Below are 27,641 nucleotides of genomic sequence, written 5' to 3'. Positions count from 1 at the left end.
TCACTGCTGCCTCTCTGTGCTGCTCCTCCCTGCGCCCATTCCCTCAGAACCCTGCCCTCTGCCGCGGTGACAGCAGATGGCAACTCTCTTGGGTGACAATCCTTAACCCTGAGGGAGCCCTACTCACCCTGACGCTTTGGCTCACCTAGTCGCCCCAAAAAGGAGACCATTTTTAATCAGCACCTCTGACATCAGACTCAAATTCTTAAGCAGTTAAAGGCAGAAAAGTCCTCAACCACCTTCACTTTACAGATGGGAAAACTGAGGTCCAGAGGGAAAAAAAGTACCATTTACGAAGCACCACTTACGGTGCTCTCTCAGGTGATCACATTTCATTCAAGGGCAGAAAGAACACTTGACTTGTCCGAGGTCATCCGGCTGCTAAGTGCTTGATCAGGGCTCCCCCAGGACTGCTCTGTTTCACACGCAAACATCAGCCCTCCCCAAAGCTTTCTCCCTAACATTCACGGAGCATAAATGTCAAGTGTGATCTAAGTGTTTCACATGTACTAATTCATTTTATACCTCACACAACCCTCTGCGGGGGGTGCTACTATCACCCACTTTACAGATGAGGAATGGAAGTAAAGAGGTGAAGCCACCTGCCTGAACTTACACGACAATTGAATCCAAAGGCTGACATTTGAATCCAGGCAGTGTGTCTCCGGAGTCCACACTCTGATCCTCTGCACTCGACTGCCACCTGCAAGGCACTGCCTCTCCTCAAACATCGGTGAGGTCTGCAAGGTCTTTGGACCTTAATGGAGCTGTGCTCTCCGTGCGAGCGTAAAATGAAATCAATTAGGAGGTGCCAAGGACAGGTGTCACGAGCCTTCAAACGGATACGCAAAGACTTCAAATGGACCTTCAAGAGTTCTCGCTTCCCTCACAGGGTCACTGGCTCCGGATCCACGGAAGCTATTAGCATAATGACAACCCTGCTTGAAACCTTAGCCCCGTGCTGCCTCCTTCGGCTTCCCCTCTGCTTCACGCTCCACTGGAGAGCGCAGACAGCTGCGTTCATCTACTGCAGAAGTCTTAACACCCACTCAGCCACTGCGTGCCCTTGCCCTTATGGCCAGTGCACCAGAAAGACCTGTGGATTTCTCCAGGCTGGCCTGACACACAAAAGGAGGGAAAGCAATAAAATAAAAACCATGGGCGACATGGGATAGTACAGAAGATAAAATGGGGGTTTTAACGAGATGAACACATTAATTCATTCATCCATAAATTACTCATTCTTATTATCACAATTTCTCACCTTTCCAAACTGAGTACTTCTTTTCTTTTTTTTTTTTAGAAAGGATAAAGTTATACGCTTCTTTTTTTTTTTTTCAGGCATACATCATTATATTTCTATTTCTGCATTGATTACATCATGTTCACCACCCAAAGACTAATTACAATCCATCACCCCACACATGTGCCTAATCATCCCTTTCGCCCTCCTCCCTCTCCTCCTCCCCTCTGGTAACCATCAATCCAATCTCTGTCTCTATGTGTTTGTTTGTTGTTCTTTTTATCTTCTACTTATGAGTGAGGTCATACAGTATTTGACCTTCTCCCTCTGACTTATTTCACTTAGCATAATACCCTCAACGTCCATCCATGTTGTCACAAATGGCTGGATTTCATCATTTCTTATGGCTGAGTAGTATTCCATTGTGTATATATACCACATCTTCTTCATCCATTCGCCCCTTGATGGGCACATAGGTTGCTTCCAAGTCTTGGCTGTCGTGAACAATGCTGCAATGAACACAGGGGTGCATGTATCTTTATGCATTGATGTTTTCATGTTCTTTGGATAAATACCCAGCAGTGGAATGACTGGATCGTATGGTAACCCAAACTGAGTACTTCTAAGCATAGATTCTAGAACTACACCAAATAATCAAATGTTTATTCTAGATTCTTTAAAAACGAAAAAGAAAATTACAAGGATTTGTACTTTACTTCTGCAAAACAGAAGGAATTATATGTACTCTACAAAACAGCCACAAATTATTTTGTCCTCCTTTGAAGATAATTTCAGACAGAGAAACAAAAAATGAAAACACTTTCTATAAACCTTGATATTAAGACTTGTGCTCACGTGGAGCTATGCTAAGACTGTGGGCTTGGAAGTCGGACTGCCTGGGTCTTATTCCTGTCCTACCACTTAGAAACTGTGTGACCTTGGCAAGTTACCTGTCTTGGCCTGGCCTTACTCACTCTCTCTGTAAAGTGGGGATGATGCTAATAAGTATACCAGTTTAGGGACTGTTAAAAGGATTAGATGAGATTATGTACGTAAAGCTTTCAATAAATGTCAGTGGTTATCAGCACGTGATTATTGTTCTCAAAAAATATAATATTTGTTATATTAATGGGAATTCTTTCTATTGGAAGAAACAGAAACCAAATGAAACTAGTGCAAAACAAAAGAGAAAGGGAATTTATTGGCTGAGGCATCTGTAGGCACACAGGTGTACTGGCCCCAGGCTAGTCGGAATCCAGGAGCTCAAACAGCGTGAGAATCAGTCTCTGTTTAACACTGTAGATTTCACCTCAGCTTTGGTCTAAGAGTTGTCCGAGTTATCTCAGGCTCCTCCGGGACATTATTTCTGGGATCAATTCCTATAGCTCATGACATGGGGGCAAGACAGAGCTACCACCTCGATCTTCAATTCAAAAAATTCCAGGGAAGTTATATGCTTCTTCCCATGGCCAGGGAAGTGGGGAGTATAATTGGCTACCCCATCCAAATCACACAGGGCAGGAGAGTTTCCCAAAGGAAGAAGGGAGGGACAGAGCAAGCAACGCTGGGCGAATGAGAACTATAGATGTTCATTATACCTGTTATTATGTGAACCAGTTTCTCACAACAAAGTCCTTTTAAAGAGTATACACTACCTATGTAGATCTATAATATTCAACATATACATGTTCTTCAACAAATAGAGATGAACCATAAGTTATGTAATACTTTGCAGACAGAGATTAAGTTTATTCTTTCTTCTATCCTCCACAGTGCCCAGCACAGAACAGGCACTCTGAGCAGTATTCATAAAGTGACTAACAGCTTAGCTCTGGAATCAAATTACGTCATTGTATTAGTTGGGATAAATTAGATTATGCTTCAATTTAAAAAAAAAATCTAAATCTTAGTGACTTAGCACAACATGTTTGTTTCTCACTCACATGAAGTCCATGCCGGTGCAGGTGACTCTCCAGGGCAACTGTCCTCAGGAGACGCGCAGAGACCCAGCTGACGGAGGCCCCACCACAGTGTACCATCTGTAACACCGGGCCTCCTGAGTTAACGTGCGGAACAGAGCTCTAGGGGGTTCTCATCTTGGCAATTAAGTCCTTCACTCCAGAAGTGACCCATATCCTTCTGCTCACAGCCCATTGGCCAGACCCAGTCACTGGCCCCACCTACGCAAAGAACTGAGGAATGTCATCTTCCCACATGCCTAGAAGGAGAGGGGAATCAGATATGTGTGAGCTCTAGCCGTCTCTACCAAAATCAGTTAAAATAAACATTCTGTAAAAATTACACCCCAATTTTAAATATTAAGAAGATCTGAAGAAAAGAAAATAGCCTAATACCTATTAATATGGCTTTCCTACTACTCCATCACTGAGCACCATTCCCCACATTTCTGACTAAACTCGTATTACAGCTCAGCAGAGACTAATTCCATTTGAAAGTTCAAAGTTTATTTATTTTTCACGCTCCACTATTAGACAGAAATGACCTTCAAAATCCAATTGAGCATACAATCTTACTACAGGCAATTGACAGTTCTTTGCAAAAGCCTTTTAAAAAATATGCCTACTCTTTGACCCTGTAATTCCACTTCTGTGATTTAACCTGAGGAAATCAGCACGGATGTGCACACAGATTTAGCTACAAGGATATTCCTTGCAGCCCGTTTGTAACAGGGAAAAGTAAGAATTAACCTAAATGCCAGCAAGAGTGTGTTGGTTAAATAAATTAAAGCGTGTCCTCACACCGAATAATATGCATCCCTTAATAATTACACTGGGAAGGTGTATTTATTAAAGTGAAAAGAGGTTTGTGATACATTAAGTGGGGAAAAAGATTCTAGAAGAAAATATACCAAGGAATGAGTAAGGTTTGCTCCTATGTGGGCGGGATTATGGGTGTTTTTATTTTCTCTTTTTTGCTAGACTATTATTTTCTGCTATTATGAGTATTGCCATTGAAATAAGAAAAACAGGGTAGTTCAAATTCTAAATAAATAATATCCTTGGGCCCATCACATACCCACTGCTCGTAATGGAGCTTTTATTTTAGAAATTCACTGCTGCGATTAGGTTCTCTTCAGTCTTTAATGCTCACGGTCACTACTGGTGACAATAATAGCAGGAGAAATTCTAGGAGACACCACTTCCCAGTTTATAAGACCTTTCACCTTCACGAGCCTCCCCACAACTGTAAGGGAAGGTAGTTCAGGCCTTGCTATCCTCGTTTTACCACTAAGGCTCAAAGCCACTAGGTGACTTGCCCAAGGGTGAAGACTACATGAGAATCCAGGACTCTTCCAGGCCACTGCACTGTCCAACTCCAGGAACAACACTGGGTTCTAAGAGGTCCATTCACATAGAAAATAATGTGAAAAGTGCCCCCTGGAGTTGTGCAGTCTCCAGTCCTGCTCAAACCCTTACTGGGTAGCCACAAGTCCTCTGACACTAATTAGCCAGCTGGTATCAATAGTGGGTTACAAATAAGTAAGCAAATTAGTATTCAACAGATATTTATGGAACACCCCTATAAGTTAATGCTGTTGGGGTCCCTGAAGCTAATAAGTCTGACCTTTATCGTTTAGGCAATGAGAAGATATTTGAGGGTCCTAAGAGGTAGAATGGTGTGATCAGAGCTGTGTTTTAGAAAGAAAAGAAATAAGAGTCAGTGGAGGTGAACAAGATCAGAGGAGGCAGGGAGACCAATGAGTCAGGAGGCTGTTGCAATCATCTAGGCAGGAGAAAATAAATGCCTAAACTAAGGCAGAGGTGCCTGAGTGAGGAGAGCATCAACATCATCACCATCATGATAATATTAGTAGTAGCTACCCTTTATTGAGCACTTCTTATGTGCCATATGCTATGCTGGTGATTTACATAGTGACTCCACTCAATCTTCAAACTAACCCAGTGAGGTAGGTACTATTGTAATCCCCATTCTGAGGTTAGGGTTCAGAAGGGTTAGGTCACCTGTCCAAAGTCACACAGCTACTATGTGGCAATGATTCCAACTTAGGCCCACATAACTTCAAAGCTTGTCCTCTGAGCCACCATGCTGAGAATTAGTGAAAGAAGGTAGATGGCTAATGGGTGACAATGATGACAGGAAGAGATGACAAGTTCAGTTTCAGAAATGTGGAATGCCATAGAATATCCAGATGGACAATCCAGTGGCCGTGGAGAAGGGCTAGGGCTGAAGATGAATCTTTGGAAGCCTCCGTGAGCGGATGAAAGCTGACGCCATGAGAACAAACAAGCTCACGGAGAGAATGCGTGCAGCAGACAGCCTTGAATGGAAGCCTGGCAAACCTCAATCTTTAAAGGCTAGGGAAGCTTCTTTAAAAAAATAAAATACAATCAAGGCAGGAGGAAAATCGAGAAAGAATAGGGCCAAGGAAACAATGAGTGAAAAAAGTTCCAAAAAGCAAAGAGTAGCTTTAGTGGTGTCAAATGCTACATATCCAATAATAGGGGCTAATATTTTTGAGGACTTATTAAATACCAGATATTGTTCCAAGGGCTTTGTGTATATTAGTTCATTTAATCCTGACAACAATCCCATGGGTAGACACTATCCCACTTTACAAATAAGAAAACTACCCTGTCCCAGGGCCCGTGGCATATAAGTGGTAGAACAGAGATTCAAAGCCAGGCAGTCTAACTCCAGAGCTGGCACTCATGGCCTCTACACTGTATTGCCTTCCTCAGGAATGTTTAACGTTTTCTGAGCACTCAGATTATGCCAGGCACTGTTCCACGTACTGACTCCTTCACTTCTCACAATAACCTTATTAAGTAGGTACCATTATTATCCCCACTGTACAAATGGGAAAACTAAATCACAGAGCAGTTGCCCAGGATCACACAGCTAGTAGAACCATAAAGGTATAGTAGATCTATTCATGAGGAAATTAAAGAATTATCAACCAGCACTTGGCGGATAAAGGTGCGTGGACAGGAATCTTAAAGTGAAATGTAGAAATGAAAATTCCGAGTTCAATGGAAAGTAAAGAATTATAAAACTTTGGTGTTGGACGAGGCCTGGAGCATTCATTAAGGCTGTTCACCAAATGTCAGGCACATAGGAGGACTGCACTTTCTGGCCCTTGTGCTCATGTGGGGCCACAAGACTAGGTCCATCCAATGACTTGTGAGAGGACATGACACATCACTTCTAGGCCAGTTGATTGCCAGTGAGAGACCTTCCAGAGCACTCTTTCCCTCTGCCCCAGCAATCTGCAGTAATGGAGACGGTGGCTTCATCAACCTGAGTCTCGGCACAGGGGGACATGGAAACAAGCCCTCAGCCTCCTCACAGGGACATGTGCGTGAATGAGAAGGAAACATGGCTGATACAAAGCCTTGAAAGTGAGTTGGATGGGGAAACTGAGGACCCGAAAGGAAAGAGATCTGCCCAACATCACAAAGCTGGCTACTGAGGGGCAAGAATCCAAGCCTCTGGCATCCCATTCGGTTATATTTCCTTCATACCTCATCGGGCATTTCGCACATCTTGCAAGTCACTGCCCCTTCTAACCTGAAGCATATTCTGATTCTGTAAATGGGTGCAAAAGCTGAATTAAACTAATCATTGCCTGATGTTCACAAACTGTCCCCTAGTGCAACACACTCAGAACTCACTTTTTTTGAGAGGTAGACGGAGAAGGCTCAGGGGTCTGGGGGGGTGAGGGAGGGAAACCCCGCTCTATTATTTATAGAATCGGGGCTAATTTAATTAAGTTTTGACAGAAAGTGCTCAATTTTGCAGACAGTTGCCACCCGTTCCTCCTGCAGTCTGGATCTCCTCGTAGTAACTGACTCGGCTCCATCTTCCTCTTTGATGTATGAGGCTATAAAACAGGGAGTGAGCAAGTCACCTTCAAAGAGGCCTTTCGTCATTGCAATAACTAGAAGTAATTTATGGGCACCTGGAATTTGGGTTCTCTGTCTCTGACTCGGCAACAGATTGAAATCACAATCTGGATGCTGGCAGCCAATTGGAAGGTCAAAGGGACTCTGAAATGTATCAGTCTTCTGGAATCTAGGATAAGGAAACATCACCGTCCACACTCAGCCATGAGACCCTCAGCAGGGGTTTTGGACAGAGGCTGCCTCTTGGGTATTTGGGATTTACTTCACCTTTGGAGGTTTCCTGGGACATCCTCCCCATCCCAACCACCATCCAAGTCCCTCCCATCCTTCAAGGCCCAGTTTAATTCCTGCCTCTTCTAGGAAGCCCTCCCTGACTACCCTAGCCCGTGATATGTATTGTATACCCTGACTTTACAATTCTTTTGACACTTGTCACATTCTCTTTGGTGCATGCTATTAACGTTTGCGTGTCTAGACTCTGTAGATCATGTTTCTGTCGAAATAGGTTTCAAATCATGTGCCAGTTCTGATCAATTAGTAGTGGCTGCCTGGAGTTCTATAGGGAGAACTCTGAGGCTGCATCTGGGCCCAATGGTAAAGAGTGTGGTTATTGATTGGCAAAGCCTGCAATGGGCATGGCAGGTAAAAAAGGAAAATGTATGGCATCTGTTTGCCCTCTATGCTGTACACAGTACATTCTTTAAAAATAGAGTCCATAACGTACACTTACTTATATTCCCAGGAACATTTGCATAGGCACGCCATGGATGCTCAAAAATTATTTCATGAATAAATATTTCCCATTTTAACAATGACCTAACTTTAATGCATTAATCAGATGTGTTCTAATTATGATTCTTTCAAATGGCCCTTAACACAAGTATGTGTAGACCTGACTCCTATCAGAAATTTATCCAAAACTAGATTTTATATGAGGGATGGCTTTGACACATCAGCCCCTAACGTTTCTGAATCTGAAAATATTAATACATTAATAACTCTTAGCATCTGTGCAGTTATTAATGATTTTCCAAGTTTTTGTATCTAGTACCTCATTTGATTATTACATGACTTTAATGAGGTAAAAGTTTATTCCCATTTTACAGATTTGAAACAACTTGTTTAGTAGTATAATGATTAGTTAGGACCAGAAGAGGTAACCAAATATTTACCAATCCCCAGCAAAGTAAAATAAACACTTAAGGTCTAGGCCAGTGTTTCCCATAGTTTTTTTCTCACAGAACATCAGGATTTTTGTAGGGCCACTACATAGGACCCTCGACATGAGCTATTTTCCAGCTATTTGACTCCAGAACCCCTTTCGACAAGAAGCATCTGAGTTCTACAAAACCTTCTGGGAAATGCTTGCCTGGGCTCATCAGACTCCTGTCCCAACACTCATCTAAAGTTGCCAGCAGGGGCACCAGAAGGGCTGCAGAGCCCTTCAGAGTTAAGAGCCTGGGCTCTAGAATCCAACCGGTTAAGTTCTGGCTCCAGCACTGACTGGCCATGACCTTGGATGAGTCGCTGAATCCCCAGCCGCACTTCCCGCCCGTAACAGTCGGATTCTAACAGGGCCTAGCTCCCAGGGTTGTCATGAGGATTGGGTGAGACAGAGCAGGTAGATAGCCTCACCCATGTAAGCACTCCATAAATGGTGACTGGTATTAGTGCCAATGAGGAAGAAGGGCAGAGTGGAATCTATTTAAAAACAGAACAAAATGTCACAGGCTGGGCTCCATAGGAAGCAGACTCCAAGATGGAGTTTAGCGTGCAGGAGGTTTATTGAGGAGTGCTCTTGAGTTCAACAGCTGTGGAAGGGAAGTGGGGGAAGGAAGAGAGAGAAGAGAAAGTCCAGCTGCAATGCAGCCCAACGACAGCCAACCCCACAGGGAAAGATCTAGAGCAAAACCTATCCTTCAGAAGTGTCCCCAGGTGGGCTGAGGACAGCCCTTTAAACCTCACATGGATCAGTCGTTCGATGTGGTTCACCCAGGAAGGGCTGACCTTGGGTCAAGCAGCTCTCTGCAACTCAGGCAGTCCCTCAAGGGGCCACCAGCACTCCGAGGAGCTGGGACAACAAGTCCTTCACCAGAGGAGCACCTGAGCAGTGCACACAATGCCCTGTACACTGTCTCCACCACCCAAAAACAAAAATCAGAAGACAAAACAAAGCAAAAGCTTCCTCTGACCCTCCAGGACAGAAAAAGGGCAGTCTGCAGACATCAACCAAATCTAGTCATTTATTCATTCATCAGTTATTAATGCCTACCATATGCCAGTCTCCAGGGCTTAGGGCTCATGAATCAGGGACTGATTCTATAGCAATAATCATAATAATGTTTTCTCTTGACTTTTTCAGGCATGAAAATAAAGATGGAGAAACAGAGAAGGAAGAGATATCAAATCACTTGAAGCCAGGATATATTCTCAGGTGATCAGTCACCTGTCAGACCAGTATGAAAAGGTGTTAATTTGAATGAAGAAAGGGACACGGCAATTTTTTTCCCCACAGCAATACATCAAGTTGTTCTCCCAGTGACTTAGCGTGCTTGGCAAACTGTGCGCGTTACACAAAATTGAATTCCCAGGTTTGGGGAAGCCTGGGCAGGCTCGAGCTACATGAGGATTTATTGCTTTAGGTACTTCAAATGCCTCCCACTGAAGTTGTGGTGACCTTCTCCCCCTGCCCGTGGCCCCAAGTTAACCACAGCCTGGGTCTGAGCAAAGGTCAACAGCACACTGAATCAAACAAAAGCAGCCCCAAAGAGACGGGTCCCTGGTTGGTAGGGAGAGAGAGCAACGTCCTCCATGTCCCTGGAAGGCCGGGCTGCATTCCCCTCTCCCCTGGAGCAGCTTCGGTCCTCAGTGTCCCCCCCACCCTCCAGACTCCTCTCATCCTCTCCATCTTCTCCTCACATCTTCTCCCCAGTGGTCCCTCAAGCATCCTCTACTCTAGCACAAGACAGCTCTCGCTTTTCCCACTGACCTTCTCACCTGTTTACGTCTTATCTTCTCAAGAAACCAGCAAGCACTCTGCAACTAACATTTCACATTTGCATAGCACAGTACAATTTACAACCTGCTCCTGGGCCTCACAACCAGCAGAGAGGCAGGCACTGCAGAAATGATTACTCCCACTCTGGAGATGAGGGCACTGAGGCACAGGGAGGCAAAGGACTTGCCCAAGGTCACAGAGCAAAAAGGCAGGATGTAAGCCAGGCCCTCTGTGCCACAAACTAGCCCCACTCACTGCCTCTCAGCCGCGGGGACCAGGCCATGCATTGGCAGTGTGCCTTACACTTAATAGAACAATTGATCCAGGTCATGGACTGCAGGAATTACATGGGAATCCAGTGAAGATGGCCAGTCTCCCAGAAGAAGCCCATGTCTACACTTAACGTGCAAATATAGTAACCAACTCAGCATACCTGGAGAAGCTGAGGGTTTTTTGGCTTTGTATTACTGTCAAGCCAAAGCAGCAGATTAAAATTTTGGAATAAAACAATATAGATTTTTTTTTACCTTCACTGTCCCATGAGAATTTAGGAAATTATGGTCCTCCAAGCCTGAATATTTTTCTCGTCTGTTAATGTTCTTGTTTTAAAATTTTCCCAGGCCCCTTCTAAGAATGAGCCCTTGGCAGGTATTCATACTACACCTTTTCTTTCATTCAACAAATACTGAGCACCTACAGTGGGCCAGGCACTTGCTAAATGCTGAGGATTCAGCCAGGGACCAGGCAGGCAGATTCCTGCCTTCAGGAGGTCATACAGTCTGGCAGGATAATACAATTATTAAACAAGTAAGTACAACGCAGAATTTAGAAACATCACTCTTTGTAACTCGGTTGGTTGGCGTTTAAAATAGTACAACCTTTATGAAGAGCAATTTGGCAGTAGCTATGAAAATTTCAAATATGTATAACTTAAGACCCAGCAGATGCAAAAATAAAAGAAGACCAACTAAACTAAAACAGCAGATACTAAAGCAAGGCATAAAGTTACAGGGATGAAGATATTCGTTTCATCGTTGTTAGTAATAGCAAGAAAAAGGAAGGAATGAGAGAGAGGAAGAAAGGGAAAACCTAAATGCCCATCCAGAGGAGTATGGCTAAAAAATTCTGACACATTCAGACCATAGGGTACTATGTAGTCAATAAATACATGAGATAGAGGTATCTGTATGACTTGGGAAAACGTTTATAAAATATGCTACGTGAAAATAAGCCAGTTGGAAAACGACGTGTGTATTATACATATGAATATATATGGGTACACCTACACAGGTACACACGGACATGGAAATGTACCTATTTAAAGTGACAGGAAAAAAATTAGGAAGGAATTAGACCAAACTGTTAGCAGGGAATATCTCTGAGCAGTGGAATGGGGATGGTTTAAACTGCTAAACTTCTGAACTGTTTGCAAAGTAACATTCCTTTCGTAATTGTGAAAACCCAGTTTGGCAAAATAAAGAGTATTAAGTGCTCTGACAGGGGAAGAAGAGAGTGCTCTTTCTGAGCACCAAGCAGGAGTTAGTCACCCTTCACTTCCTGTCATTTTAATCTACTTATCCTACAATCTCCCGCATGTCCCAACAACCCAAGCATCCTGCAATTTATAACCCCACCTCAGGGCAAACACAGGTGAATTTAAGACACCAAAACTATTAGTAGGGAAATATATTTTTTTGCAAAACAGAGGGCGAATATGATGGACTTCATAGCTAAATGCTGCAAAGTGATGTGGGGATCAGAATTTGCCACCCCAAAATGTGTCTCTTTGGCTTATTTTTAAGGACAAAAGACTTAAAGAAACTTTGACTTCTCCCAACTGCCTAAAAGAATTTAAGACAGAAGGCCTGTCCCAGGAAGGAGATATTACTATAGATAACTGGGTATGATAGACTGGGAGGATCCTTGCTAAGCCCATTTTTATCAATGTTCTCTCTCTTGGGTCACATTGTCTATAGATGGCCCAGCAAACATTAGTTTATCAAACATTTGCTTTTCCCTCTCCATGTAAATTGCTTTCCTCTCCTCCGAAGTCCCCAACCACTACCCCCAACACTCTCCTTTGTCTTTAGCTGAAGATAGTATTTAACGTGGTGGCTTCAGCCATTTTGGTGAGTTACTCAGTTTTCCTGGGTTTCTCCCATGTATACATGTTATTAAACTGTTTTTCTCCTGTTATTCTGTCTCATGTCAATTTCATTCTTAAATGAGCCAGAAGGACCTAGAGGGCAGAGGAATAGTTCTTCCTCCCCTACAGCGACTAGTGACACAAATGGCTCCTCAGGAGCCCCGCCCACCTCACAGGTAGTTGTGAGGAGGAGAAAATGAGCTAAGTGTGTGAAGAGGCTGATTCTCAGTTCACACACTCACTTGTGCAAGAAACACAGTTTCTCTTATTTTTTATGATTCAGCTAAACTTCTATTTTGAGCTCTTACTCTGCCAAGATGATAGAAACTTATTTTCAGTCAATACAGTACCACCAGCTCTACCCCCACCACCACTCCAAATATACACATTGTGGGAGATCAAGATTTGGCCACCCTGAAATATGTCTCTTTACCTTGATTATTTTCTCTGATGGCCATTTGACCTCCCCCAAACTGCCTAAAGAATTTAACATAGAAGACCTGTTCCAGGAAGGAGTTACTGTCATATGATGGCTGTAATATAATGTAAAATAGATGTTGCAACAGGAAAGGCACTAACAAGCCCCTCTTATCAAAAATTCTGTCTCTTCCTGGCCACATTCTCTAGGTGGCCCTGCAAGGAGTTGCCAGACAAACACTTACATTTATAAGGGAAATCTCCATTTGTAAAAGTATCTCCCTCTCTGGGGGGAAGTGGGGATGGCCTCTCTAGAAACTTATCAGTGTGGAAGATAAGGCCTCAAATCTACATACCCTTGATTACTGTGATTTCTGTCTCCCTCCCCACCCCCAACATCCTCCTTTGTCTTTAGCTGAAGATGGTATTTAAGACGAGAATCGCCGCTATTGTGTTGAGAAACTCAGTTTCCCTGGTTTCTCCCATGTACACATGTTATTAAACTTGGTATTATTTCCTCCTGCTAACCTGTCTTTTTAATTATTTTAATTAAATAAAATAATTAAAGGGGGATTCTCCCTCTTCCCCTACAGCATTTACACACATGTAACACCAGGATGGGTTTAGAGTTCACAGAGGTGGGGTCTCTGGGAGCCAATGTGTTGAGAATGGGGGTTTAGGTCTTCATGAGCTGCTGTAAGGGCCCCCTGTGCCTTTGGACTTGGCTCTTTCAGGTCCAGCAACCCTTGCTTCTGAGTGGGGAACTCTCTGCATGGCCATCCCTGCCTTTCTCCGCAACACATTTTTCTCCTGCTGCTCCCTCCCTGGTGCTGTGCCCAGGGGGCAGGACACAGGATGTCTCTCTCCTGGATCCACAGAGTTCACTGCTCTCATCACCTCCACCTTAGCCCTCCTCCCCACACCAGGGGGGATCTTCATTGAGTCTGGATAGGGCTTCGGGGAGTAGTAAATCCCTCTGTCTTCCAACACTCCAGAAGTCAGTTGATGGGAGCACAAAAAGCCTGGAAGCTCTGCCCCAACCTCCCCCGAGGTGAGGAAGCATGGTGCAGGGCAGAATAGGACAGGAAGAAGGAAAAATATATAGGGAAGAAAGAAAAGGCTAATGTGCCATATGCAAACACTGTAGCATTGTAGTTAAAAGCTAGGTTACTGGCATATAACTGTCTGGGTTTGAATCCCCACTCTACCACTTACCAGTAGTGATCAAACTATTTGACTTCTCTTCAAGGATAATAGTATCTACCTTAGGGGGCCATTGTGGAAATTCAGTGAGATAAAGGGATGCAGACACTGAATCAGTCTTTTCCTTCCCTTCCACTTACAAATAAAGGTGGAAATTTGACACTGGTCCATTGTAATTCAATTCAGAGTGCTTTACACACCACCCTCTGCCTGAAGGTGGGAAATGTCAATTGTCTGAGCATGAACCTCATGCTGACATCACTTAATTCTTCTGTGAGATGAAAGGCAGAGAGAAGTGTCACCTTCTATAGCTGAGCCTCTATAAGGAGTTTCCAGGCCAGCATCTCTTTAGGAATTATAACTTTTCCCAAGGCTGAGAGAAGCAATGGTTGGAGCTAATGGCAATATCTACTCAGTCAGAAAAGCCTTCACATAGATGTATCCTATGAAGCCTTGAACCAAGGGACATGCCTCTCTCTAAACAGATGAAGGCCGTGGTTTTCCCAACTTTAACAAGCATCAGAATCAGCAGGAGAGCTCCTGAAGAGCTGGGGGAGGGGCCATTAATTTGCGTTTCCAACAAGTTCCCAGGTAATGCTGATGGGGTTGGTGGGAGAACATTCTCTGAGAACCACTGGATTAGGGAAAAACACAGCTCAATAGGAAGGGCCATGAGGAACTGCATATGTAACTCCTTCTCCCTCAGGGTAAGGTTACAGATATCTTATAGGAAAGAGAGCAATGATCTTTGGCATATCTTGCTCAAGAACTAGGGTCCCATATTTATTAACACTCATTATTCCCATTAGAATGGAAAATGTTACATGGCTGGTGCACCATGCCCTGTTACATGCTGGTGCACCAGCCCAGGAAATTTCAGGCCTCAATGAGAAGAGCTGCCCTGTAAATCCCTCCAAATACCATTCCAATATAAGCCACTTGGACAGGACGAGGGAATCCATTAGTCCTGTAAATTCTACAAACGCATTTCCTCCCTCTCATACTCTGAAGATAAGAATTATGTCTCCAACTCATTCTCATCCCTTCTCTGGATTGGGCCCTTTCTTCCACAGACTCAGCAGGGCAAGGCAGCCACTGAACTAGATATCTGCCAGCTCACAAGTCCCTTCTATAGAAACTTTCCCCAATCCATGGGAGGAGATGAGAGCCATGCGACCCTACTTCCTACCATTTCTGATTAGACCAGGAATTACTAGACCTGACCCAACATCAGCCAATCAGATTCACTCCTGGGAATTTGCAATTGGGATTCAGAGACATCCAGTCAGTATCTGAAATTGGCTGGACTGATAATCATGAAGTGGTCAGAATTCACCAGATAGACTGAGGAGCAGAAGAAACTAATCTAGAAAACAAAAAGGACAAAGTAACCATGCATAGATGGAGAAATGGCGAGTGTGTCCCCATGGCATTCCAGTTCCCAGCTTATATCTCTTCCCGAGGCCTGGTCCTTCCTCATCCTCACTCTTGGGTTCCATGTGACATTTTATATCCTATTCCTTTTTTTTTTTTTTTTGTGAGGAAGATCAGCCCTGAGCTAACATCCATGCCAATCCTCCTCTTTTTTTGCTGAGGAAGACTGGCCTTGGGCTAACATCCATGCCAATCTTCCTCCACTTTATATGGGACACCGCCACAGCATGGCCTGACAAGCGGTACATCGGTGCTCACCTGGGATCCAAACCCGGGCTCCCAGCAGCAGAGCACGTGCACTTAACCGCTACGTCGTGGAGCCAGCCCCTATCCTATTCCTTATTTGTCCTTTTCTACTCAAGCTAGCTCCAGTCAGAATCACTCATTTATTCAGTCATCAGGTATTTATTTAGCACCCACTCTGAGCCTGGTGCTGTCCTTGGTTCTGGAGAATCATAGTGAACACAACACACCCATTTCTGATCCCACGGAGCTTACCTGCAACCACCTCTGTTATCTGCAACTCAGGACAACTAGTATAGTCCCTACCCCTGCCACAATATAGAGAAGTGCACACACAGAAAGAGAAGTTATACAAAAACATACAGTTTATTGAGCATCTGCTATGTGCCGGGCACCCTGCTAAGTGTTTCACGTTGTAGGGGAGGAAGACAAATCCTCTACCCTCTGGGTCCTTCTGGTTGGGCTATGAATTAAATTGACATGAGATAGAATAACAGTGTTACTGCACAAAGGGCACAATCTGCTCTCCACGAGACAAAATCCAATCGTCAAGAGGCAAGATGGTGGAAAAGAAAGGGCAATTTATTACAGCTTGCTAGCGAGGGGGAAGATGGCCGACTAATGTCTCAAAGACCCATCTTACAGAACAAAGACTACAGGCCAGTTATATTGAGGGGTGGTCTCAAGTGGAGGAGGCATCTGGTCCCAGGGTGGGGGCATCCATCTGATTACTGGGTGGAGGCCTCTGGTCTCAGGGTGGGGTCATCCATCTGGTCTCAGTTCCTGGCAGTCTTTTGTTTTACTTGATATGCATCAGAGACTGGAGCAAAGCCCTCTACCCTGATCTTTCAGCTGTCATTGATGATGGCTATCAGCATAGACTCTCTGCCCAGGGGTCATCACATTCCTAAGGAACTCAAAAGAACAAAGTTATCAACTTATAGCAGCCAGGAGGGGCCATAAAGTCCAGAGTTAGTCAGAGGTCATTCCAAGTCACAATATGGTTTCCCCTCTACAATATGGCTTCCCTTATGTCAACCCTGTATTGAGCCGGTATCAACAGGAGAAAATCAAACAAAGCTTTATAACATGTATACATGGGAGAGACCCTGGAAAACTGAGTAACTCACCAAACTGGTGGAGGTTCTCGTCTTAAATACCAACTTCAGCTAAAGACAAAGGAGGATGTTGGGGGTGGGGGGAGTCAGTTATGGGAGAATGCCAGAAAAGCACAGTAAACAAGAGTAAGGTTATTATGCAGATTTAAGTCCTTGCCTTCTGCATTGATAAGAGTTTCTAGAGATAAGGTCATCCCCTCTTCTTCCTGGTACAGAGATGGAGATACCTTTACAAATGGAGATTTCCCTTACAAATGTAAATGTCTCTTATAAAGGATAACTTCTACTTTTACTTTGTTTTCAGAGCTTTCCCTATGTTTGCAGTTTTTAAAAGTAACCAGCCCAAAATAATCCTCACACCAGAGACACATTTTGGGGTGGCCAATTCTGATCTCCTACAACATGCACCTTCTCTCACAACAATGCCATAAGGCAGGTACTATTATCATCCCCATTTGCTCAACAACACACAGAATTCACACCTAGGTGGTCTGAATGTTCAGAATCACTAAGAGAACAGAGAGAGTGAAAGGTCCAGAACAAAGGCAGACACTGAGAGAAGACACACACACATTTATACTCACACATATACACTCACACAGACACAGAATTCAGGCCCAGCTATATCAGCACAGCCTCAGGCATCCTCTTGTTCTTTGTCAGGTGCTGGGCTCTCTCTTCTTCTCCATCCTAAGGAGACAAAAATCAACCCCTCCCTCTATAGAAATAACCTTGAGGAGCAATTGGGCTTGGTAATACTTTAATTGGACAGGAGCCTTCCTAATGTGGCCTCCTGAGAACAGCAGGGATGCATTTCTTCCTACCTTTTAGAAAATGTACCCTCCCTAGATTGCATATGAATGCTCTTAGGGAAATGCCAAAGAATCACTTTAAATGCTTTCCACCAGCAGGTCAGCACTTACCCACTGGACAGCTCCCCAGGAGCCCCATTCAGGTTCCCTTTCAGTTCCGTCTGGGTCTGCTCCCTGCCAGGCCCGGGAGAGCAGGGAGCAGTGCTGATCTAGGTGGACAGAGGTGTGGACAGTCCCTGCCAGCAGCCCCTCCCCACTCAAGGTGGGCAAGCAAAGCACTCAAGGCTGGCTGAGGCTTCTAGCCTGCAGAGTCTGGGAGGGACGCAGGATTCTAAGAGGCGGGGGACATTCCAGCAAGAAAGAACGGGGGAAGCAGGGTGCAGAGACCCACTGTGAATCTCAGCTTCCTCATCTGTAAAGGTGGGAGTCTCAGCTCTGCCTCTCCAAGAAACAGATAACATGTACTGAGCACAGGCACTGGGCTGAACACGTTTACACATTATTTTAAAGAACACTAGTAGGTAGGGATGACTGTCCCCACTTTATAAGTGACACAACTGAGGTTTCAAAAGATAAAGCTGGTTCATATAACTAGTCCTGTTCACATAACTAGCAGAACTATCACTTTCCAAATTCCGTGCTCTTAGCCACTAACTGGCTTCCCTTGACTTGTGACTTGTGCTTGGGAGGATAGAATCGGCAGTGGGGAGAGAAGGGCAGAGCCAGAAGCGTGTCTTCATAATTCGGAAGCAGTCAACCCAATCTAGCTGGAATTCTGCGGCCTGACCGCCCCCAGCCCACCCCTGAATTGTCTCCTAACCCAGCTGCAGACTTCTCAGAACCATTTGCAGGATCCTAAGACAGGAGGCTTAACCCCCGAAGGCCTCGGGTACCATCAGCCCAGCAAGTTCACAGAGCTCTGGAACAAATGTGCTGACAAATCCATAACCCATGATCATGGCTAGAGATTCTTAAAAACAGAAATCTGATGCTGAGGTAATTGGTAAGTAGAAAGTGGTATCAGAGTTTAGGCTTCAAATGCTTCTCTAAAGAATAATAGGAAACACCTGCCTTAAAGCCCCATCGAGTGGAGCTTTACGATAAATTTGGGAAAACCTCTTTGAAACCCTTTCTGTCTCCCCATCCTCTCTGCTGGTAAGAATCACTCACACTCTCCATTTGGTATTTTCTGCTTTGCCCTCATACAAGCATCAAGGTGAGCTCTCTCTCTCTCCATTTGTCCTTCCTGAATTCTCAAGGTTCTCAGCAGAAGAACACAAAAACAGCCATATATCCAGTCCTCTGTGGGAAAAGAAATCCTCATGCACACGTCTCAGAAACAGAAAGCTACGCTTTTTCTTACATTAGATCAGGTATGTTTCCAGTTACAGAAGAGAACAACCAATATCTTAGAGCTAATTGTAAGTCCAATGTCAGCTGGGTTCTCTCTGTCCTTGTCATCCAGAGAAGATAGAATGTAAGCTCCATTAGGGAAGACAGTTTTGCCATTTCTTTCCCCACTGCTGTATTGCCAGTGCCTAGGATAGTGCATAACACATTGTAGGTATTCAATAAATTTTTTTAAGTCTTTCAGGCTCCATCCAGACCTATGAATCAGAAACTCTGGGAGTAGGGCCTAGCACTGCGTGTTATAACAAGCCTTCCACACGATCCTGATACACTCTGATGTTTAAAAACCACTGAACTATGATATAGGTCTGCGCTGTTCAGTATGGCAGCCACTAGACACACGTGGCTATTTTGTTTTTATTGAGATATACTTGATATATAACATATTAGTTTTGGGTGTACAACATAATGATTTGATATATGGATATACTGCAAAATAATCACAATTTAGTTTAGTTAATATCTACCACCACACATAGTAACAAAAAATTTTTTTCTTGTTATGAGAACTTTTAAGATCTAGTCTCTTAGCAACTTTCAAATACATAATGCAGCGTTAACTATAGTCACCATAAAGTACTTTTTAATAAATAAACAAAATTGCCTCAGCACGCACACACAGACGCACACATACACACATATACACACACACCCTCTGAGGTAGGCAGACTTATAAGACGGCTCCCAGTGATTCCCACTTGCTAGTATTCCTGCCCTTATACAAATACCCCTCTCCTTGAGTATGGGCTATGCCTAGGGACTTGCTTCTAACCAAAAGAATATGGCAAAGATGATGGGATGTTGCTTTCATGATTCGATGTCACTTTCATGAGTAGGTTACAAAAGATGGTGCTTTCTGTCTTACTAGTAAACTCTCTCTCTCTGGTTAGCTTTGATGAAGCAAGCTACCATGTTAGAAAAGTCCACACGGGGGGCCAGCCCCATGGCTTAGTGGTTAAGTGCGCGCGCTCTGCGACTGGCGGCCTGGGTTCGGATCCCGGGCGCGCACCGAGTCACCACTTGTCCAGCCATGCTGAGGCGGCATCGCACATACAGTAACTAGAAGGATGTGCAACTATGACATACAACTATCTACTGGGGCTTTGGGGAGAAAAAGGGAAAAAAAAAGGAGGAGGATTGGCAATAGACGTTAGCTCAGGGCTGGTCTTCCTCAGCAAAAAGAGGAGGATTGGCATGGATGTTAGCTTAGGGCTGATCTTCCTCACAAAAAAAAAAAAAAGAAAGAAAGAAAAGTCCACATGGCAAGAAAACAAGGGAAACCTTCAGCTAACTGCCAGTGAGGAAACGCAATCCTTAGTTCAACAGCCCTCGGGGAACTAAATTTTGCCAACAATCACATAAGTGATCTTGGAAGCCTAACCTTCCTCAGTTGAGCCTTCAGATGCGACCTCCACAATGGCTGACACTGTGGCTGGAACCCTGTGAGAGATCCTGAAGCAGTACACCCAGATAAGCAATGCCTGGATTCCTGCCCCCCAGAAATGGGAGATGATAAACACGTGTTGCCTTAAGTTTTAGAACAATTTGTTACATAACAACAGATAACTAACATACCCTAACAGTGTGAAAATCCAAAACCTTCCCTGAGATTTTTGAGCGAATCACAGACTGCTTACATTCTCCTGTTCCTTCTGGATTTCAACTCCGGGTTTAGGTCTGATTTATGGACCATCTCACTCTTCCACATCCACAATCCCTAATCCATACTCCCTCAATCGAGCCATGAATCTCAGTCTCTTCCTTATTTCCCAGTTCTCAGAGAGCAGCTACAGTTCAGCAGGGCAAGCCACTTCAAACTGAATATTAGACGTTTATAGCTGACAGTTGGTGCCGCACCCAAATCTCATCAGGCCCTACATTGTACTGCAAGACGGTCCAACTTCCTCCAACCACACAGGCCAGAAATGCTAGACAATTAACAGTTCCTGGAAGCAGTCTTCAACCAATAATTGATAGATTTGGTGTCTAAATGCCCAGATCCTTCCCTTCTCAGGTGGAATAATTCTGAGGCACCTCTTCTACAATGATTTCCAGAGTTAACCAGTGGAATTAAGTTCCAATTACTCACAGTGGTAAAAGAAACTTTAAAATGTACCTTATGTCTGAGAATCTAATGTAAAACATAGTGACTATAGTTGATAACACTATCGTACCACTGAAATTTGCTAAGAGAGTAGAACTTATAATGTTCTCACCAAAAAAAAAAGATAAATATGTAACGTGAAAGATGTATGGGGGGAATCCTTTCACAATGTATATGTATATCAAATCACCACAGCCTAAACTTGAAATATCTTACAATTTTATATGTCAATTATATCTCAATAAAGCTAAAATACACAAATTTTTAAATTTTACATTCTAAAATTAAAAAAAAAACCACAGCTTATATTGGCTGTCCTCCCTCCGTTGCCTTACTTCCCCACTCCTCTACTGGTGCTTCATAGAATCACCTCCCAAATAAACTACCTGCCCTCAAATCCTTGTCTCAAGGCCTATTTTGGGGGGAATCCAACTTAAGACATCTTTGTTCTTAAAAGTCCCTGTGCACTCCACTTCTAGGAAATTCATGCCAGCTCCTCTACTCCAGCTTCATGCCATCTCATAGCCTCCTTTCCCTCTTCCACCTGTGCCAGAGACTGCTAGTTGGCCTCAATATTTGTTCTCCCCTGCTTCCTCACTTATAGAATCCCTGGTTTTTACGGGCACATGATCTGAATAAAGACTACATTTTTCAGTCTCCCTCGCAATAAGGTGTGACCATTTACATTCTGGCCAATGGGATATAAGAGGAAATAGTTTGTGTTCATGGTTCCTGGGAAATGTCCTTAATGGGCAGGATGTGTTCTCTTCTGCCCTTCCTACCTCCTGCTGGCTAGAATGTGGATGTAATGGCTGGAACTCCAGCAGTCCCTTGGAACAAGAGGTGATCCTGGAACAGGATGGAAGTAGCATAGATCCCTGCCAACACCAGCTAACTGTAGCCATTTACACACGAAAGAAATACCTTTCTAGCTTACTTAAGCTGCTGTTGCTTTTATTTTCTGTTACATGCTGCAAATTCTACCCCAACCTGCTATAGCCTCTGATCTCTCACCACACAATCCTATTTAATTTAAATGTAAAGCACTTTCTCCATCTTTTTTTGGTGACCCATAACCTTAGAATCTCATCTCCTCTGCCAAGTGGCTTTTCAGGTTTTTTCCCTAAGGTAATATGAGAAACTATGATGCCAACTAATAAGATAATATTTCCCTACCCTACATAATCATAATGATTTTACCACTCTGCATGACATTTACGCCAGACACTACACCCAATGCTTACATGATTAACTCATCTTTACGAAATCATATTTTTATTTTGTAAAAATAGCAATTTATTATGCCTTTTCTTTGTAGACTGTATCTCAATATATTGAACTAGTCAATGAAAAAACAGTTTCATTATATAAGAATTTCAGTTATTAAACTATAAAGAAATGGTAGAATTGGAATATTACTATTTTGCACCCCCTAATGAATTATGAATCTATGTAATGACCTTCAGAGGTTACTGAAATCATTAAAAAAAGAGAGAGAGAGACACCACACTTAAGTGCCTCCCAATGGATGAACACAACACCTATAAAGTAGTCTTGCAAAAACAAATCAAATATGCATGTAATCATGCCTCTCACTCCCAATTCACAGGAAACACAGGGACAGAGAAACATGTTACATGACCCCACAGGGATGCACTCAGCAAAATACAGACTGTATACAGAAAATAATGTGGTTTCATCAACAAAAATATTTCAAATTAGGAGGAAGATAGGCACAGATGTTAGCCCAGGGCCAGTCTTTCTCAGCAAAAAGAGGAGGACTGGCATAGATGTTAGCTCAAGGTTGATCTTCCTCCCAAAAAAAGAAAAAGAATATTTCAAATTAAAAGCATGATGATGGAGGAACCTATAGATAAAAAGAAACTTAAGAAGGAGCTAATGTCAGTGAAGTGCAGAGTACAGACCGCCAAAAATCTTCTCCATAAAAGCAATGAGAACAGTGGCAAAAATTGTCCAAGTCAACTGCAAATTAGCCAAAAGCTTACAACAGTCTGGTGAGCATTTATTCAGGATAAATCATTAAATCTCAGTAAGAACAGTGAGCTTCATAGTATTTTAATTTCCCCTAGTCTCATCCTCTCTCCCCAGCTCAGTGGTGCCTGGAAACCGATAGCTTATAATCGTGGTGAAAAACAGCAACCTAGCAGCAATAGAAGAGGGCAAATGGGGTTGGAGCTCCTTCAAAGCCCCATTCCCAGAGAATTATCATTATCTGACTTATCTTCTGGGTCCCTGGATGACCCCATTTCAAAGTATGTTTTTTGACCTGAATTGGTGCTTGACCAGTTCGAACAAACTTATCCCCAAGGGCATCTGTTGAACACAATTGTTTTTTAGTATCACAGCTGTTGTAGGGGGCGGGTTGTGGAGATAACACTTGGAGCAAACAATAGGCTAACCACAAAGCTTAAAAGAGAAAATATGGAAAGATGTGTCCATAGTTGACTTTGAAAAGCTCTGAAATATTGCTGCAAATCTAGAAGGCCACATGTACGCATATACAGAATTGTGTGCATGCTGAGAAAAGATTTGAGAAGGTCCTAAGTTCTCATCTCTGGATAACATTGAGGCTCCATTAAAGCAGGAAGTTAGGCTAAGGAAAGTTGTAAACTGCCTGGCTGAGCATTGAACACATGCCCCAAAACAAACACAGAGTTCCTCAGCAAAGATTGGGAGACTTATTGGTTCCAGACACTTAAGAAAATCTCTATCCAATCATAAGCTAACCAAACAGAGACTTCAGTGGCCACATATCGCAAATAATACAAACTGTACAGAATTTGTTCCCCCCAAAATTACTAAACAAACAACAACAACAAATGGCAGTAACAACAAATCTTCCTCTGGGAAGGAGAGATAATCTGATTTCCAGAGTTGCCACATTATATTATTTTAAATGTCCAGCTTTCAACAAAAACAAAATTAAGAAACATGCAAATAAACAAGAAAATATGGCCCATACACAGGAAAAAAGCAACCAATAAAAACTGTCCCCAAGGTATCCCAGATATTGGATTTACTAGACAAAAATGTTAAATCTGGTATTCTAAATATTCAAAGAACTAAAGGAAATTACATTTAAAAAACTAAAGAAGAGTAAGAGGACGTCTCACCAAATAGAGAGTATCAATAAAGAGATAGAAACTATTTTTTTTTATAATTTTATTTATTTTTTCCCCCAAAGCCCCAGTAGATAGTTGTATGTCATAGCTGCACATCCTTCCAGTTGCTGTATGTGGGACACGGCCTCAGCATGGCCGGAGAAGTGGTGCGTCGGTGCATGCCTGGGATCCGAACCCGGGCCGCCAGCAGCGGAGCATGTGTACTTAACCGCTAAGCCACGGGGCCGGCCCAGAAATTATTTTTTAAAAGAAGCAAATATAAATTCTGCAGTTGAAAATACAATAACTTAAAAGAAAAATTCACTAGAGGACTCAATAGCAAATGTGAGCAGACAAAAGAAATCATCAGTGAACTTGAAGATAGGTAATTGAGACTAATCAGTTTGAAGAATAGAGAGAAAAAAGAAAGAGGAAAAATGAAGACTCAGAGAACTGTAGGACACCATCAAACGTACCAACATATGCATAATGGGAGTCTCAGAAGAAGAGGAGAGAGAAAAAGGAGCAAAATGATTATTTGAAAAAATAATGCCCAAAAACTTCCCAAATTTTATGAAAAACATTAGTCTACCCTTCCAAAAAGCTCAACAAACTCCAAATAGGATAAATCAAAGAGATTCATAACTAGATACATTATGATCAAAACATCAAAACACAAAGACAAAGAAAGAATCTTTGAAAGCAGCAAGAAGGAAGCAACTTGAATGTATAAAGGATCCTCACTCAGATGAACAGCTGGTCTTTCACCAGAAACCATGGAGGCCAGAAAGCAGTAGGGTGACATATGCAAAGTGCTGAAAGAAAGACAATTAACCAAGAATTCTATATTTAGCAAATCCATCCTCCAAAAATGAAGGAGAAATGAAGAAATTCCCAGATAAACAGAAACAGAAAATTTGTTACTAGCAGACCCACCTTATAGGAAATACTAAAGGGAATCTTTCAGGCTGAAATGACACTAGACAGTAACTCAAATTCACATGAAGAAATAAAGAGCATCAGTAAAAGTAACTACATAGGTAAGTATAAAAGACAGCATAAAAGTACTTTTTGCCTGTAATTGTTTCTTTCTCCTATTTGACTTAAAATGCAACTGCAAAAAGTAATAATTATAAAACTTTGTTGATGAGCATACAATGTATAAAGATTTAAATTGTATGACATTAATAGCACAAAGGAGGACAAAGGAAACGGAACTACATCAGAGCAAAGTTTTTGTATATCATCCAAATTAAGTTGGTATTAATTCAAACGAGATTGTTATAAATTAAGATGTTAATTGTAATCTCTAGAGAAACCACTAAGAAAATAACTCAAAAATATAACAGAAGAAACAACAAAGGAAATACAATGGTACTTCGGAAAATATCTATATTTAACAAAAGAAGGCAGTAATGGAGGAACACAGGAACAAAAAATATACGTAGGAAACAAATAGTAAAGTTGCAGACTTAAATCACACCTTCTCAGTTATTATATTAAATGCAAATGGATTAAACATTCCAATTAAAAGGCAGAGATTGGTAGAATGGATTTTTTAAAAATGATCCGACTACATGCTATCTACATAAGAGCTACACTTCAGATTCAAAAACACAAAAAGGATGAAAGTAAAGGATTGAAAAAGATATACCATGCAAATAGTAACAAAAGAGAGCTGGAGTGTCTATACTAATATCAGACAAAATAGACCTTAAGACAAAAATTGTTACTAGAAACAAAGAAGGACATTTTAAAATTTCTAGTTTAATCAATCAAGAATATATAACAATTATAAAAATGTAGGGGCCGGCCCCGTGGCTTAGCAGTTAAGTGTGCGCGCTCCGCTACTGGCGGCCCAGGTTTGGATCCCGGGCGCGCACCAACGCACCGCTTCTCCGGCCATGCTGAGGCCGCGTCCCACATACAGCAACTGGAAGGATGTGCAACTATGACATACAACTATCTACTGGGGCTTTGGGGAAAAAAAAAAAGAAAAAAGGAGGAGGATTGGCAATAGATGTTAGCTCAGAGCCGGTCTTCCTCAGCAAAAAGAGGAGGATTAGCATGGATGTTAGCTCAGAGCTGATCTTCCTCACACAAAAAAAAAAAAACAAAAAAAGAATCAACATGCTCTGGGTGGATTCAGACAGTTAAAAAAAATAATAAATGTATACACCTAACAACAGAATCCCAAAATACAAGAAAGAATGACTGACAGAATTGAAGAAAGAAATAGACAGTTCAAAAGAGACTTAAGAGACACATCAGTCAAATGTAATACTTGTACCTCATTTGGGTCCTGATTCAGACAAATTGTAACTATATCTATTTACACATACACATGCATGAAAATCAGGGAAATGTGAACATTGATTGATATATGATGATATCAAGGAATTATTGTCAATTTTTTAGGTATGATAAGAGTATTGTAGTTACACCTAAAAAAGAAAGACTCCTTTTCTATTAGAGGTGCTCTCTGAAATCTTTTTACATAACTTTATATGAATGTCTGCAATTTGCTTCAAAATATCTAGAGGGAGGGAGTGGAATGTGAGGAATAGATAAAGCAAGATTACTCATGAGTTGATAATAAATGTTGCTGGGTGATGTGTCCATGGCAGTTCATTTTATTATTCTCTTTTCTTATTATTATTATTTATTTTCTCTTGTCTCATGCATATATTCAAAATTTTCCATAATAAAAGGTTTTTAAAAAGGCACAACATAGTTACCTGACCATCCACTCTGAGAGATGCACTAGGACCAGGAAGACTAATATTTGTCCATCCACTCAACAAACACTTGTTAAGCATTTACTATGAGCAAGTCACTGGGATAAACATGCTCTCCAGTAGGCACAGATAAAAATAATTATAAACAAAGAGTGGAAGACATGTCTTAAGAGAGGCCCAAATGCAAGACTATAAGGAGTTAGGTAGGGAGAAATAATTACTGACGGGAGACAAGGGCAAGCCTGAAATCATAGAGTATTCAAGTAGGATGAGTCTTTACCACAACCATTTTATTTACAACTGAAAAATCTGAGCTCCAGAGAGAGCAAGTAGCTTTCCCCAGTTACCACAGAAACATTCTGACAGAACTGGGATTTATTTTGTTCTGTAACTAACATTCATTGAGAGCTTATCATGTCCTGACAACTTGCCAAGAACTTCACACATATTATTTCATTTAATCCTCACAAAGTATTCCATTATTACCCCATTTTACAAGGGAGGAAACAGAGGCTCAGAGAAGTTAAGTGACTCACCCAAGTTGACACAGCCAGGAAGTGGTAGAGCTGGGTCTCAAACCTAGACTGTTTGTCTCCAGAACCTTCTCTCTTCCCACTATACTGGGATTTAATCCAAGGTTCCTTCTACCACTCTGTGCTAGGTCATGCTATAACAGGATGTACAGAGAGAGAGAACAATGGATATTTCAGGCAGAGGAAATGGAGGAGATTAAACGAACACTAATACTTTGTCCTACAGGGCTTTCTA

General features: G+C 42.4%; 1 long non-coding RNA gene across 1 annotated transcript; it reads right to left on the bottom strand.

Annotated features, from left to right (window-relative positions):
• Nucleotides 1-1,363: 1,363 nt before the first annotated feature.
• Nucleotides 1,364-27,641, bottom strand: LOC131408164 (uncharacterized). Its single transcript, XR_009220702.1, has 3 exons — nt 27,410-27,641; nt 3,187-3,461; nt 1,364-1,752 (listed from the first exon to the last, which is right to left on the bottom strand). It is a non-coding gene; the product is annotated as an uncharacterized LOC131408164 (long non-coding RNA).

The sequence above is a fragment of the Diceros bicornis genome, chromosome 1, assembly GCF_020826845.1.
Source record: "Diceros bicornis minor isolate mBicDic1 chromosome 1, mDicBic1.mat.cur, whole genome shotgun sequence".
Taxonomy (NCBI): domain Eukaryota; kingdom Metazoa; phylum Chordata; class Mammalia; order Perissodactyla; family Rhinocerotidae; genus Diceros; species Diceros bicornis.
The sequence above is the reverse complement of the archived record's forward strand: the minus strand, read 5'-3'. Positions and strand labels throughout refer to the sequence as shown.